This window comes from Trichechus manatus, unplaced genomic scaffold (genome assembly GCF_000243295.1).
Source record: "Trichechus manatus latirostris isolate Lorelei unplaced genomic scaffold, TriManLat1.0 scaffold00240, whole genome shotgun sequence".
Taxonomy (NCBI): domain Eukaryota; kingdom Metazoa; phylum Chordata; class Mammalia; order Sirenia; family Trichechidae; genus Trichechus; species Trichechus manatus.
The window spans coordinates 2,933,365-2,950,125 of record NW_004444176.1 but is presented as its reverse complement, the minus strand read 5'-3'; the positions used below and the strand labels follow the sequence as shown (position 1 = coordinate 2,950,125).

Genomic DNA, 16,761 nt, shown 5'->3' with positions numbered 1-16,761 from the left:
CTCCCCACAGCCCCTCCAACATTTGTTATTTCCAGTGTTTTTGATTCGTGCCAGTAATGCCGGGGTGAGATGGTATCTCACTGTGGTTTTCATTTGCATTTCTCTAATGGCTCTGCAACCATTTTTGAATTATATACAGCAAAACTTTATTTGCATGTGATATTAATGATATTGTTTGATAATTTCCACATTCTGTTGGATCACCTTTCTTTGGAATGGGCATGTCTACGGATCTCTTCCAATTTGTTGGCCAGATAACTGTCTTTCAAATTTCTTGGCATAGATGAGTGAGCACTTCCAGCTTTGCATCTGCTCATTGAAACATCTCAATTGGTATGCCTTCAATTCCTGAATTTCAGGAATTTTTCGCCAATGCCTTCAATGCAACTTGGACTCATTCCTTCCATTCCATCGGTCCTTGATCACATGCTATCTCCTGAAATGGTTGAACATCAACCAGTTCTTTTTGGTACAGTGATTCTGTGTATTCCTTCCATCTTCTTTTGATGCTTCCTTCGTTGTTTTATATATATATATTCTTTTTTTTTTATACCAGTGGCATAGCTTCCAGCATCACAGGAACATGCAAGCTAGTATTCATCTGTCAGTTTATTGTACTGTGGGGGCTTGTGTGTTGCTGTGATGCTGGAAGCTATGCCACCAGTATTTCAAATACCAGAAGGATCACCCATGGTGGACAGGTTTCAGAGGAGCTTCTAAACTAAGACACACTAGGAAGAAGGACCTGACAATCTACTTCTGGAAAAATTGGCCAGTGAAAACCTTATGAATAGCAGCAGAACATTGTCTGATATAGTGCCAGAAGATGAGCCCCTTAGTTTGAAAGCACTCAAAATACAACTGGGGAAGAGCTGCCTCCTCAAAGTAGAGTAAACCTTAACAAGATGGATGGAGTAAAGCTTTTGTGATCTTCATTTGCTGATCTGGCATAACTCAAAATGAGAAGAAACATCTGCAAACATCTGTTAATAATCAAAATATGGAATGTATGAAGTATGAATCTAGAAAAATTGGAAGTTGTCAAAAATTAAATGGAACGCTTGGTGATAGATATCCTAGGCATTTTTGAGCTGAAATTTACTAGTATTCAGTCGTTTTAAATTGGACAATCATATGGTCTACTCTGCTGGGATTGACAAATTGCAGAAGCTTGCCATTGCATTCATTGTCAAAAAGAACATCTCAAGATCTAGCCTGAAGCACAACTCTGTCAGTGATAGGATAAAATCCATACACCTACAAGTAAGACCAGTTAATAAGACTATTATTCAAATTTACACACCAACCACTAAGGCCAAAGATGAAGAAATTGAAGATTTTTACCAACTTCTGCAGTTTGAAGTTGATCAAACATGCAATCAAGGTGCACTGATAATTACTGATGATTGGAATTCAAAAATTGGAAACAAAGGAGGAAAATAAGTACTTGAAAAACATGGTCTTGGTCATAAAAACAATGCCATAAAACGCATGATAGAATTTTGCAAGCTCAATGAACCATTTATTGGAAATAGCTTTTTTCAACAACCGTAAATGGTGACTATATTTGTGCACCTCACCATATGGAATACACAGGTTTCAAATCAACTGCATCTGTAGAAAGAGACAAAGGAGAAGCTCAATACCATCAGTCAGAACAAGGCGAGGGGCTGACTGCAGAACAGACCCTCAGTTGCTCATACACAACTTCAAGCTGAAGCTGAAGAAAATTAAAATAAGTCCATGAGAGCCAAAGTACGACCTTGAGTATATCCCACCTGAATTTAGAGATCATTTCAAGAATAGATTTGACGTATTGAACACTAACGACCAAAGACAGACAAGTTGTGGGATGACATCAATGACATCATACATGAAAGGAAAAGATCACTAAAAAGATAGGAAAGAAAGAAAAGACAAAAATGGATGTCAGAAGAGACTCTGAAATTTGTTCTTGAGCATAGATTAGCTAGAGCAAATGGAAGAAATGATGAAGTAAATGAGCCGAACAGAAGATTTCAAAGAGCAGCTCGAGAAGACAAAGTAAAATATTATAATGATATGTGCAAAGACCTGGAGTTAGAAAACCAAAAGGGAATTTCTCAAACTGAAAGAACTGAAGAAAAAGTTCAAGCCTAGAGTTGGAATATTGAAGGATTCTATGGGCAAAATATTGAACAAGGCAGGAGGCATCAAAAGAAGATAGGAAAGATGGAGGAAAAAATATTAATATGAAGTTGAGAACCTGGGTTGAAGTCCTGCATCTCCCATGCATTCTTTCTTTGTCCTTGAAAGGGTCACTTAGCTCCTCTTTATTTTTAAGATAAACATAATAAAATGACATGTCCCACATAAGTCACAGGATTGTGGATATAAGTAGCAAATGAGGAAAGGTCTATAAAACAATTCATTAAGGAGTTATCATTTTCCAGTCATTCAATATAGTTTTTCCTTGGAGGTGTTTCCCTGGCTGTGGTTACGTTGTAAGTACTCAGTTTGGGGGAACATTAGTGTGCAGGATAACAACAATTAGCTTTGATTTCAGTAAATAACTGCCAAAGCGGCTCTGCACACAGTCTGGCTGCTTTAAAATGATGTGACATGAAGTGATTATGAGACTTCAGAGGCTAATGCATGCAAACCAGGAGAGAGTTATAAAGACATAGAGCTCTCAGGAAATGTCCCCAGGAGGATATCTACAGATCCTCATCTAAATTTCCTAGGGAAGAAGCAATTATACTGGCCTGGGGACATAGTTTGATGTGTTCAGTGTGCAGACATGTTTGTTCATTATCTGTTGTCATTTCTTCTTTTCTTTTTCATTTTCTAATTAATAAGTAATTTACATATAACAATATTCACAGTTTTTAGTATAATTCTAAGACTTTGGTCAAATATCTATGGTCATGTAGGCATTACCACAATCATAATATAGAATAGTTTCATCACTTAAACAAATTCCCACCAGCTTCTTGGCCAAAACCTTCTATAACCCACCGTCTCTGGCAACCACTAAATGGTATTCTCTTCTTAGGGTTTTTCGAAGAATGTCATATAAATGGAGTAGTAATATACTAACATTTTTAGTCTTTTTTCACTTAGCATAATGCATTTCAGATCCAATCATGTTGTTACCTTTATCAATAGTAGAATCCTTTTTATTGTTGATTTGTATTCCATTATTGGACACCACACACTGTTTACCCATTTCCCAGTTGAGGGTCATTTGTGTTGGTTGCAGTCACTTCACAATCGCTAAACAGTGATTACAGATAAAACCACTTTAAACATTCGCCTGAAGTTTTGTGTGTGTGTGTGTGAGAATAAGTTTTCATTTTCACATTTTATATTTTACATTTCATTTGAATAAATACTTACAAGTTAGATTGCCTGGTAATGTGGTAAATATATGTTTAATTGAACTGTTTTCTAAATTTCATCTACCATTTTGTATTCCCACCAACAATGTAGTGAAACTATTCCACATCTTTGTCAACATTTGGTGTAATAAGGTTTCTTTTAATTGTATTTTAATTTTATTTCATCTAGTTTTTTGCTGTTTATCAAAGAAGTTTCAATAAATTCCCTTAGAAAAATATTTTTTAAATACTCATTTGCTTTAATATCACAGATCAGGCCTGGAATTACTTTTCCAACAAAGGAGATAGAGCCATTCTGTTCTCTGCACAGTCGTCTCTGATCGCACACTCCCAAGCAGGCTTATTGCACCCTATTTAGTGCAGGCAAGTGAAATGGTTACAAATTTGTTCTGTGTAGTCAGGTGGTTTGGTCTCAAATAATTCTTTAACCTCTTCAAACTTCGGCTACTCATCTATAAAGAGGTAAATAATATTATTATGTTCCCTCAAGAGATAGGAAGATTATATGAGAACACACACACACACACACACACACACACACACACGCATACATGGACAGAATATCTAGCACTTGTCAGTTGCTATGTAAGATTAAATAATATTATTTTTATTGTTTATAAAAGTTGATGTGGCATAAGTCATACAAATACTGGTGCTCAAACACTCCAACTGCTTCCCCATATGTGCCTGCCACTTTGCAGCTTGGCAGAAACACATACATATTCTAGACAATAAACTGCAGGAAGAATTGATATGTATCATTTCTGACTGATTTAAAGCATATGCAAAACCTCTGTTTGTCTCTTCTCCTGCCTTAGTGAATGAAGAGGCAGTGTGCTCCAGCAGGTGCAGCTACTGATGTTGAAGCTTTCAGCAGCTTGTGACTTTGAGTGACCATGTGGAAAGAGACCTCCTCTTCCCACAAAATCTGCATGATGTACATGTAGGCTCAGTAATGGTCCTCAAAGATATCAGATCCTAATCCCTGGAACGTTTAAATGTTCATTTATGTGGCAAGGTTTTGCTGATCTAGTTAAAGACCTAGAGATAGAGAGATTACCCTTGACTATTCATTGAGCTCTAAATGCAATAATAAGCTTCCTTGTTATTAAGAAAGAGGCAGGAAAAAAGGCAGAGTAGAGAATTCTAATGGTCTGCTCCACCAAAGAAACACCAAAAATGATCAAGAACTGTCAGAATAAACTTTATTGGATTTCTGGAATAGTGAAAGGTTTACAATAACCAAGTGAAAGATGAATTAAAAACAAAAAAAGCAACTTAGACATAAGCTTAAAGTCATCTCTGTCAAACTGGTAGTTGACCACAAGTTAAAAGAACAGAGACTTCAGAGACCACACACATAAAAGGATACAGTCTTTAAATAGTTAAGAAAAGTTACTAAACCAATAATTACTACCCACACAACACAATTTTACTTGGATTTACAATCAACACCCATGGAAGCAACAGTCAAGAAATCAAAAGACACATTGCATTGGGCAAATCTGCTGCAAAAGACCTCTTTAAAGTGTTGAAAAGCAAAGATGTCGCCTTGAAGAGTAAGGTGCACCTGACCCAAGCGATGGTGTTTTCAATCGCCTCACATGCATGTGAAAGCTGGATGATAAATAAGGAAGACGGAAGAATTGATGCCTTTGAATTGTGGTGTTGGTGAAGAATATTGAATATTCCATGGACTGCCAAAAGAATGAATAAATCTGTCTTGGAAGAAGTACAGCCAGAATGCTCCTTAGAAGCAAGGATAGTGAGACTTCCTCTCACATACTCTGGACATGTTATCAGGAGGGACCTGTCCCTGGAGAGGGACATCATGCTTGGTAAAGTAGACTGTCAGCGATAAAGAGGGAGACCTTCAACCACATGGATTGACACAGTGGCTGCAACAATGGGCTGAAACTTAACAACAATTGTGAGGATGATGCAGGACCAGGCAGTGTTTCGTTCTGTCGTGCAAGGAGTCGCTATGAGTCAGAACTGACTTGACAGCACCCAACAACAACAGCACAATTTGGGGAAGGATGCCATCATCTGTTTTTTAACATGTATCCATCATTTCCAAATGAAGTTACTTACAGCTTCTCATTTTAAAGCCATGATAGAGTGACTAATTACTATGATTTATCTTGTGGTGAGTAATTGACCTCTACTCTATTAAGACATGACTGAATGGTTTACACCATATTTCAGGGAATTCAACCCATTTATTTCTCATTTATCACCATTACACATGGCTACTGTCTTTTTGTGTTGTCCTGGCAGGAATACCTGCTTATGTCTCTACTGTGAATGAACTGGAACTTTCTTTTTCTATATCCATGGTGTTACCAGCATCTATGTAGTGAGGTGGTTGTGAGCATAGACTGTGCAGAGAGAAGCATTTGAGCTTAAATATCAATTTCTCAATTCCCTCTGACAATTTTGGCAAACACTTTGATAAAGTTGGAACAGTAGTGCTATCTATATCACAAGAGACAGTTTTGTGCATAATTTACACGTTATTTCTAACATTATATGAAAATAGAAAGAGTCAAGCGTAGCTAAGACTGAGAAACTTCTTGGGTGGTCGAATGCATAAGTTCCATGGTCCCACACGCCAATCATGCAACCATAACTGGTGGAAAGTAGAACAAAAATAGTCTCTGGAAATTGTCCTAAAGGCATATATCCAATGAATAAATATTTATTCTCGAAAATATATTTTATCTCAGTAAAAACAGCAAAAGTCTGTATGTGATAGAAGCACTACTCTGGGCATGTGAAACCAACAGGATAGGGTTTCCTTTCACTCAGGTCCCAGTCTAGGCTATGATTTACCCTGGAAGGGGCAAGACATTAGCATTTCTCATGGCCACCAATTATAAACGAAATGGTTCTCTTATTTCTGTTTTCATATTGTTCATTACAAGTACATAGTAATACAACTGACTTTTGTATATTATCTTGTATCCTGTAAACTTGCTGAACTCATGTGTTAGTTCTAATAGTTTTTTAGTGGATTTCTTAGATTTTGCTATGTGCATGCTAATGTACTCTGCAAATAGAGATATCTTCACTTCTCCCTTTCTCAACTAGATGTATTTTATTTCATTTTCTTGCCTAATTTCTTTGGATAGAGCCTCCTCTACAATGCTGAGTTGTAGCTGCAAGAGTCAACATCCTTGTCTTGCTTCTTATCTAGAGGGAAAGATCATTCAGTCTTTTCCTATTAAGTATGCTGATATCTGTGGGTTTTTCATAGATATCCTTTATTAGGATGAGGAATTTCTCTTGTATTCCGATTTTGTTTAGTGTTTTTATTATGAAGTGGTGTTGAATTTAGTTAGATGCTTTTTCTGCATCTATTGAGATTTTCATGTGTTTCTTGCCTCTTATAATATTGATATGATGTATTACAGGAATTGATTTTCACACGTTAAACCAACATTGTATTCCTGGGGTAAATCCCAGTTGTGCATGGTGTATTATCATTTTTATACTTTGCTAGATTTGATTTCCTAGCATTTCATTAAGGAATTTTGCATATCTTTTATCTTCATAAAGATATCAGTCTTCTATTTTCTTATAATGTCTTTTTCTGGATGTGCTATCAGGGTAATACGGCAGAATTAGTCATGAAGTGTTCCCTACTTTTCTAGATTTTGGATGAGTTTGTGAAATATTTGGTGTGAATTCTTCTTTCAACTTAGTGGCTTCAAACAACAGCAACTTATTCTCTTATAGTTCTGAATTTAGAAATCTAAAATCAAGATGTCTAGAGGGACGCTTTCTTTCTGGAATCAGCAGGGAAGAATCCATTTCCTTGCCTTTGTCATCTTCTAGACCTCACCTGAATTCGCTGGCTCATCATCTTTTCCTTGTATCAGTTCAATCTCTTGCTTCTTTTGTCACATCTCCTACCACTGACTCTGATCATCCTGAGTTCCTTTTATAAGCACTCTTGAATTTAAGTTCTTCTCTACCAAAGATTTTTTTTTTCCTATGTATTTGCAGGAGTTATTTATCTTTTGTCAGGATCAGTTTCCTTATTTGTAAATAGAAATAATAAAATGACCTCTCCCACGTACCTCACAGAATTGTGTCTGTGAATTGAAGATGAGGGAAGGTCTACGATACAATTTGGTAAGGGTGCTTTGCGGTTTAGTCTGAATCACTATAATTTTTATCTTCAGGTGTTTTCCCTGTCTGTAATTGCAGGCTCACAGCATATCCTCATTTTAAAGTAAGGCCAGAGCGTGTACTATTAACATTTGTATGAATAAATGATGACCAAAGGGTCGTGTACCTAGTCAGGCCCTTCTAAACTGATGCCATGTGAATTCATATTGGGATTTCAGAGGCTAATGTGTGGAAACCAGTGGGAAATTATACAGACACATAACTCTTAGTGAAACATGCCCTTTCTAAGGGCTGTCTCTGCTTCTCATCCCACTACCAAGGGAAGAAGCAATTAAGCTGCCTATTGGAACCCAGCTTGGTATATTAAATGAACATGCAGAACTATTTGTATTACATGAGCTCTTTTTTTGAGCACCATGTACTCTATAACATAAATTTATACTTATTTTTATGAATTTGTCAGTATAAAACATGGAGAGTATAACAACTGTTGTTGTTGTTAGGTGCTGTGCAGTCAGTTCCTACTCATAGTGACCCTAGGTACAACAGAATGAAACACAGCCCAGTCCTGCGCCATCCTCACAATCGTTGTTATGCTTGAGCCCATTGTTGCAGCCACTGTGTCAATCCATTTCATTGAGGGTCTTCCTCTTTTTTGCCGATCCTTTACTTTACCAAGCATGATGTCCTTCTCCAGGGACAGGTCCCTCCTGATAACATGTCCAGAGTATCTGAGAGGAAGTCTCATCATCCCTGCTTCTAAGGCACATTCTGTTTGTACTTCTTCCCAAGACAGACTTGTTCATTCTTTTGGCAGTCCATAGTATATTCAATATTCTTCGCCAACACCATAATTCAAAGGCATCATTTCTTCTTTGGTCTTATTTATTGCCCAGCTTTCGCATGCATATGAGGCAATTGAAAACACCATGGCTTGGGTCAGGCCTACCTTAGTCTTCAAGGTGACATCTTTGCTTTTCAACACTTTAAAGAGGTCTTTTGCAGCAGATTTGCCCAGTGCAATACATTGTTTGATTTCTTGATTGCTGCTTCCATGGGTGTTGATTGTAGATCCAAGTAAAATGAAATCCTTGACAACTTCAGTCTTTTCTCTGTTTGTCATGATGTTGCTTATTGGTCCATTTATAATGATTTTTGTTTTCCTTATGTTGAGGTGTAATCCATACAGAAGGCTCTGGTCTTTGATCTTCATCAGTAAGTGCTTCAAGTCCTCTTCCCTTTCAGCAAGCAAGCAATGCAGGTTGTTAACCAGTCTTCCTCCAATCCTGATGCCCTGCTCTTCTTCGTATAGTACAGCTTCTCGGATTATTTGCTCAGCATACAGATTGAATAGGTATGGTGAAAAGATACAACACTGATGAACACCTTTCCTGAATTTAAACCACTCAGTATCCCCTTGTTCTGTTGAAACAACTGCCTCTTGACTTACGTACAGGTTCCTCATGAGCACAATTAAGTGCTCTAGAATTCCCATTCTTCACAATGTTATCCATAATTTGTTATGACTCACACAGTCAAATACCTTTGCATAGTCAATAAAACACAGGTAAACAACTTTCTGATATTTTCTGCTTTCAGTCAGAATCCGACATCAGCTATGATATCACTGGTTCCATGTCTGGTTTTGAATCCTGCTTGAATTTTGTTCTCAAATTAGTGGGAACAAAAGTATCCAGTCTGAAGCTAATTGTGAATTTCAATGCCCAGAGCATCAGGCAGGACAAGAAATTTGAGCTATCCTCATAACCAGTCTATTCTGATTCTATGATCCAGACCAATAACACAGTTGGTAGTTTTGGTATTTGGGATGAGTGGTTTATTTTTGGTTATTTGTCTTACTTTGTTTATAGGTTTTGTCCTACATGAATTTTGTCTTGGTTCTCTAGTGCTGCTATAGCAGAAATACCACAAGTAGATGGTTTTAATAAGGAGAAATTTATTCTCTCACAGTCTAGTAGGCTAGAAGTCCAAATTCAGGGCATCAGCTTCAGGGGAAGGCTTTCTCTCTCTGTTGGCTCTAGGAGAAGGTCCTTGTCACGAATCTTCTTGTGGTCTAGGTGCTTCTCTGCACAGGAACCTCGGGTCCAAAGGACGCACTCTGCTCCTGGAGTTGCTTTCTTGATGGTATAATATCTACACTCTCTGCTCGTTTCCCTTTCCTTTTATCTCTTGTAAGATAAAAGGTGGTGCAGGCCACACCCCAGGGAAATTCCCTTTACATTGGATCAGGGACATCACCTGAGCAAGGGCATTACATTCCACCCTAATCCTCTTCAACATAATCCAGTCTTGTCTCATTAACCACAGGCAGAGATTAGGATTTACAACATATAGGAAAATTATATCAACCGCAAAATGGAGGACAACCACGCAATACTGGGAATCATGGCCTAACCAAGTTGACACATTTTTTTGGGCAACACAATTCAATCTATGACATATGCTGAAATGGAAACTTCCAAGAAAAATGTCTCGATCATTATGCTGGAATAATACCAGCTTTTAGATTCTGTTGACTTTTTTGAAACTCAGGACCTTTAGCATACACTTTTCATTTTGCTCGAAACAAACTTTCCCACCAAGGCTGTTTATCATTTTTAAGACTGGATGAAAGGGTAACTTTCTTGGGAAAACATTGTGACCAACCAATATAAAGTAAATTCCCTTTTTCTTTTTCATTGGTATATATAATTATACACTTGTTCTATACATAATTATATATTATATATTTGTATCACATTTACTATCTATATATCACTTTGTTTTATATATAATTATATACTCCTTAGCATATTTACTTGTTTAGTTTCTGTCTTCACCATCAGACTTAAGCACCATGAGTGCATGAAGCATGTTTGTTTTGCACGAGTCTCTATACTTTGGACTCCACACTATGGCTAAAAGACATTGAGATCAGTTAACAGTTGCATGAATGGATATTTCTTCTCAGTCATGAAAACATTTAAGCATAATAAGAGAAGCAATGATTCTTGGGGTCCACTTTGCTTGCTTAGTGACAGAGCCTATATCTCTGCCTCCCAATGTTTATGTCAAATTGCTTTCCTGGAGATAATGCTGTGACTTGATTTGTGCATTATCAAAGATAATTAGTACAAGTAATTTAAATACATCCATGATCTCCCTCAAAAAGCAGAGTTAGGTCTCCACAGACATTTTAATCACATGTTCCCCACTTGTGTGAGAGAAAGAGTTTTTGTAGCCCTCATGGGGGATTTGTCCTCTGAGAACTCCATAAGTGAATAACTACCTCCTAGTTCCTAGTCTTTAACCTTTTTATTCCCCATATGGATACAATTGGCCTGATATTAGAGGGAAAAGCCCAAGAGCCAGAGCCCCTTTAACCATTAATTCATTTATCTGTTTGCTAATAGCTGTTTATTTCTAACAGTGACCCTCCTTCAATCTGAGATGTTACTGAAAGCCTGCAACAATGAGTAGGGAAAACCCTCCCAAATAATCATAATGTTGATTGTGGTTATGATGATCATCTCTTATTTTTTCATTGCGGCAGCAGTTCTTTACAGAGGTCCTTGTTGGGGGCCACCTTGCTATTATTTTCATATTATAGATGATGGTATTGAGGCCTGAAGAAGTTGACTTATCTGAGGAGAGAGAGCATTAGATCCCAAAACTAGAACTCATGTTAGCTGATTCCAAGGCCAGTAAGCACTCTGTTTTCTTTATTTTTTTTTTTCCCCCTGCCTCTGGAGAACTTTAAACCTTTTGAGCAAACCCTAAAGAAGAACTTCCAGATAAGGTTTTTTGTTTTTTCACGGACAGAATTTATTACTTGAGACTCACTCACATTTGAATATGCTGGATTTATATGTTGCATTGCTCAAGGAGCAAGGTAAGCCTTTAGATGAAATACACAGTGTGTGTAAATTTGCAGAGGTAGAGGTAACTAAGAAAATATATCAAGGCAGCCACCTGTTCCTTGGTTAATTAAGAGCTTAGACTTGAACTTTTTGAATATTTCTGTGTTCGTTTCATACAACCAAAGGTTACATATCATAAACACTATGAATATGTTTATCATGTGATATACAAGAAAGGAACAAGAAAAGACTTGAGTCCTTCCTTTGCCAGGTATGAGCTTGTATGACTTTGAAAAATTTATTTAAACTGTTTCAATCTTGTTTTTCTGCTTCAAGGAATGTGATAGTATAATTATCTTGGTTAATTCCAGGGTTGTTGAGAGAATTAAATAGTGTATCAATATGAAAATGTATTGCAATCTGAATGCACATACTAATATATTTAAAAAAGAAAAAGTAGAAAGGAACGAAAGAGGGTGAAATAAGCTTAGAAATCAATTATAAAATGCACTGAAATGGAGATGTGGAAAAATTACACAGGGATGGAGGGGGGAATGAGATCTGAACTCGAGTTATGATTCTGCCACTAAAGACTTACCTGGCGTTGAACATCCATTGTTTAAATTATTGGATATACTATAGTGATGTACTATAGTGTAAATGAGATCATCTCACTATTTCATAGGCCTGAGTGAATGAGAAATATACTCCCTCATTGGGAATGGAGAATAAACACAGCACGTAATATTCAGCAGTTTATATCTCTGTTGTGGTCCACAAACATCTGAAGGTCAAGGAATATGTCTTTTGTGTTATTGTAGGTCTGGAAATTAGCACACCACTTAAAACACCCTAGGGACTTACTGCTTGTAGAGAGAATTAATTAATTAACAAGTAAACAGCATCCAGTACTTTATTTGATCTATTGGTTAATGTTCCCAAAGATTCATGTCCCCTTTTAACAGTTCAAGGATTTTTGAGGAGAAGTAGTGGATTGCTTGTAAGCATTTATGGATTCAGTTTTTGTCATTCAGTGGAGATTCAAAAATGTAGGTTAGTTGCTCAAAGTCAAGCAAACTAGCAAGTATATTTGATTCCCATGTATGTGTTTTTCAATTATGCACATTAAAATTTGATGGATTTAATCAGTCAATAAGTCAATGAAATAAATAGCTTACTTGTGTCCAGTATTGGGCTAGACAGTTTAGGTTATAGGTAAAAAGCTTTAGAAAATATTTCCTAGTTATAAAGAGCTCAGACTTGAATTTAAAGTGAAATGGGTCCAAATACCAGCTTTGCCACTTTAATCATCAGCTTATAGCTAAATAGCAATAAGTTTCAGTTTTCCCGTTTGTGAATTAGGAATAATATCTCCCACAGTATTGGAGAATTAATGGAGGCAAAGTAGCACAGACTTTAGCCTGGCAGATTATAGTAAGTCATTATTTATGTCATAGCCCCTACCAAGGCATTATTGATAGCATACATGGGAAGAGAAAAATTAAGATAAAAATTAAAACTTTCAGAGCAATGAATTGATAAATGGGGGTTCTACTGATTATAATGGCAAAGCTATGTCTGAACAGGAAGGAAATGAGGAAGAATTCAAGAAAGCTTTGGAACATGGGATATTGTTTTTAAAATATGTGAGATTGGTATTGGTAGCAGAGAGGGTTTTGTCGAGAAGACTGCATTTTAAAATTATTTTCTAAGGACCAACAGTGTAGTTCAGTTCATAGTATGTTTCCTATCTGTAGAACAAAGAATGGTAAGAGATCATCAGACATCCCTTAATGTCTTTTCATCAGACTAAGTTGATCATATTCCAAAAAAAAAAAGCCAAACTCGTTGCTGTTGAGTCAATTCTGACTCATCGAGACCCTATAGGACAGAGTAGAACTACCCCCAAACGGTTTCCAAGGAAAGGCTGGTGAATTCGAACTGCTGACCTTTTGGTTAGCAGCAGAGCTCTTAACCACTGCGCCACTAAGGCTCTAAGTTAATCATATTAGAGGGACTAAAACGTGTTTTTGTTTTTATCTTTCCTCCAGGAAGTGGCTGGATTGACACCTAAGACTTCCATTATGGAGGAGAGTATTTGCAAAAAGTTTTGAAATGGTTCCCGGCACATTGTTTTTTTCCAGAATTTGAAAAATCCGTTATCTGTGGTATTGATTCAAGTAAGTCGTTTGATGAGGAATCAAGAGGGTACTGTAGTCACCCTGCTCTGGGTAAGTGGCCTCCACACCACCAGTAGCAGAAGTGAAGAGAGGACCTGGGAGTCTTCATGCTTCTGTCAAGACTCTCATATACGTAACCATCTTTCCTACCCCTGCTCTCACATTGAGACCCATACTTCTGTTGCTGGGTGCCATCCAGTTGATTCTGACTTATAGTGACCCCATGTGACAGAGTAGAACTGCTCCATAGAATTTTCTTGGCTGTAATCTTTATGGACGCAGAATGTCAGATCTTTCTCCTGCAGAGCTGCCAGGTGGGTTTGAACCACCAGCCTTTCAGTAAGCAGTCAAGTGCTTAACCGTTGTGCCACCAGGGTTCCTTTAAGACCCATAGGATTAATCTAATTATTCCTTTATACCTATGTCACACACCGTGAAGACAAGGACTTACAAATTATCCTTAAACTCCTAAAATATAATGCCCACATATGCCTGTATATCCTCTTTTCCAATTCCAGCCCCTATTCCTGCCCATCTCCTGAAACTATTCACTGTGCTTTCTGCAACTGTCAGTCAGCAACATAAACCAGTATACACTTAATGTCTCCTCTGAAAGTTCTCTTTATCTACTTCCTAAAGCTGAAATTTGTCTGTGTCTTGGGGACGTAAAGTTGATACCTCTCTTTCCCTAACGTCCAATATTCAATACATGAGGAATTCAATTCATTTGTACTTTTGAAAAATACCTAGAATTGCATAATTTTTCATTACCTCTGTCAATACCATCCTGCATTTCCTGTTCCCTCTGCCTGGAATGCTTTTCCCCCAAATATATCCAGGGTCTGCTGCTCTGCTTCCTTCAAGTGTTTCCTCAAAAGCCTCATTATCAATGGGGCTGTCCCTGACCACCATAATTAGATTATACCCATCTATCTCCATCCATACCTATCCCTATTCAGTTTAAAAAATATATATATCCACAGCATTTATTATTGTCTGATATACTATATATTTTCCTAATTAATTTTATTTTATATCTGCCTCCCTTTGAAATTTCAGATCCCACATAAATTGTTTTTCACTTTCATTTCCGTATTATTTGGCATAATCTTGTACACTGTAGTCAGGTAATAAAAAATATAGAATAAACTGTATGATTAGATCTATTGACTCAAGATTCTAAACAATTCCTGCAACAAGAATTCATCTCTTAAAGAGTTTTTAATCTCTAACTGATATTTCAAAGATTTAGAATGGATACAATTTTCAGACTCCATTTTGGGAGGAGTATGGAATGGGAAAGTAAGTGGAGATTCTGCAATAGACTTTTTTTGTTTTTTTTGGAGAATATATACAACAGAACATACAACAATTCAACAGTTTCTACATGGACAATTCAGTGACACTGATTACATTCTTCGAGTTGTGGAACTATTCTCACTCTTCTTTTCTGAGTTGTTCCTCCCTCATTTACATAAACTCACTGTCCCCTAAGTTTTCAATCTAGTCTTTTGAGTTGCTTTTGTCTATTTGATTCCATATAGATAGTTCTAAAAAAAGCACAATGCTCAAAGCAGACATTCGTTACAAGTTATGCTAAACTATTGTTTGGTTTTAAGAAGACTTCAGAGGATATTTTTGGTTTAAGTTTAAAGATTATCTCAGGGTAATAGTTCTAGGGTTTTAGCCAGTCTCGTGGCTCCAGAAAGTCTGGATTCTGTAAGAGTTTGGAATTCTGTTCTATATTTCCCTTCTATTGATCAGTATCATTCTATAGAACCTTTGATCAAAATGTTCAGTAATGGTAGCCAGGCACGATTCAGTTCTTTTGGTTTCATGGCAAAGGAGACTATTGTTCATGGAGGCAATTAGCCACGCATTCCATTTCCTCCTCGTATTCCAGACTCTCCTTCTTCCTTTGTTTCTCCAGGCTAATAGAGACCAATTGTTGTACCTTGGATGGCCACTTGTAAGTTTTTAAAAACCCAGGCACTACTCAACAAACTATGAGGTAGAACAGAAAGCACTAAACATGCTATTAGGCCAATTAACTAGGATGTCCCATGAAACCATGACCCTAAACCTCCAAATAAGGAAAACTTCTTTGTAGACTTCAATAAATTCCCTTACATATGTCATAGCATCAAAATTTGTCTTTGTTCTTGTCTATAATTGCTGGATCCAAGATTTCTCAGGTCTGAGAATGGATGGGTAATAGGACAAAAGGAAAATGCATTGGGTAAGGTCACAGGATCCTAGATTTTATTCTCATATGGAAGCCTTCCATGACCTCATCTACACATTGAATTTTCATAGAATACATACATTTATTAAATAATTGTTAAGTGTCATATGAGTTAGTTATGACTCAAGTTCACTGAGGAAATAATCGAAATCTCACTTGACAAAGATGGACTGGACACTCATATAGGTTGAAGAGAAACGTGAAAAATTGAAAGAGAGTATACATATAGAGGATAGGAGAGTATAAAAGGTTTGAGAGGAAAGCAAATGTAATGAGAGAAGATACAAAAGTGTTGATTTCACACTTACCTGGAAGCTCTATCTTATCTCATCCATGTCTCCAATCCCCAGAAAGACCAATGCCTCTGTCCAAATAATAATATCCAAGAAATTACAAAATACAATTTTATATTATCTACCTAGTTTGAATTATGATGTTGGCGAAGAATATTGAATATACCATGGACTGCCAGAAGAACGAACAAATCTGTCTTGGGAGAAGTACAGCCAGGATGCTCCTTGAAGCAAGGATGATGAGACTTTGTCCCATGTACTTTGGACATTTTATCAGGAGAGACCAATCCCTGGAGAAAGACATCATGCTTGGTAAAGTAGAGCGTCAGCAAAAAAGAGGAAGACCCTCACTGAGATGGAATGAACAGTGGCTGCAACAATGGGTTCAAGCATAACAATGATTGTGAGAATGGCGCAGGACAGGGCAGAGTTTCGTTCTGTTGTATATAGGGTCGCTATGAGTCAGAACCGACTCAATAGCACCTAACAACAGCAACCTAGTTTGGTAATAGATTGATAGGAAAACTTATGGCTAAATGATCTTATTCTCCACCCGAGTTGATTGATTCTGTAAATGGCGGAGCTGGAATTTGCATCTAAAAGTTCCTGATATGGACCTATGCTTTTAACTGTTATTTTATAAATGTTTTTATTCCTTGTTCATGG

At 37.0% G+C, this 16,761-nt stretch overlaps 1 pseudogene; it reads right to left on the bottom strand.

Annotated features, from left to right (window-relative positions):
* Positions 1 to 7,248, bottom strand: part of LOC101351458 (olfactory receptor 5B3-like) — a 13,504-nt pseudogene extending 6,256 nt beyond the window's left edge.
* Positions 7,249 to 16,761: the final 9,513 nt, after the last annotated feature.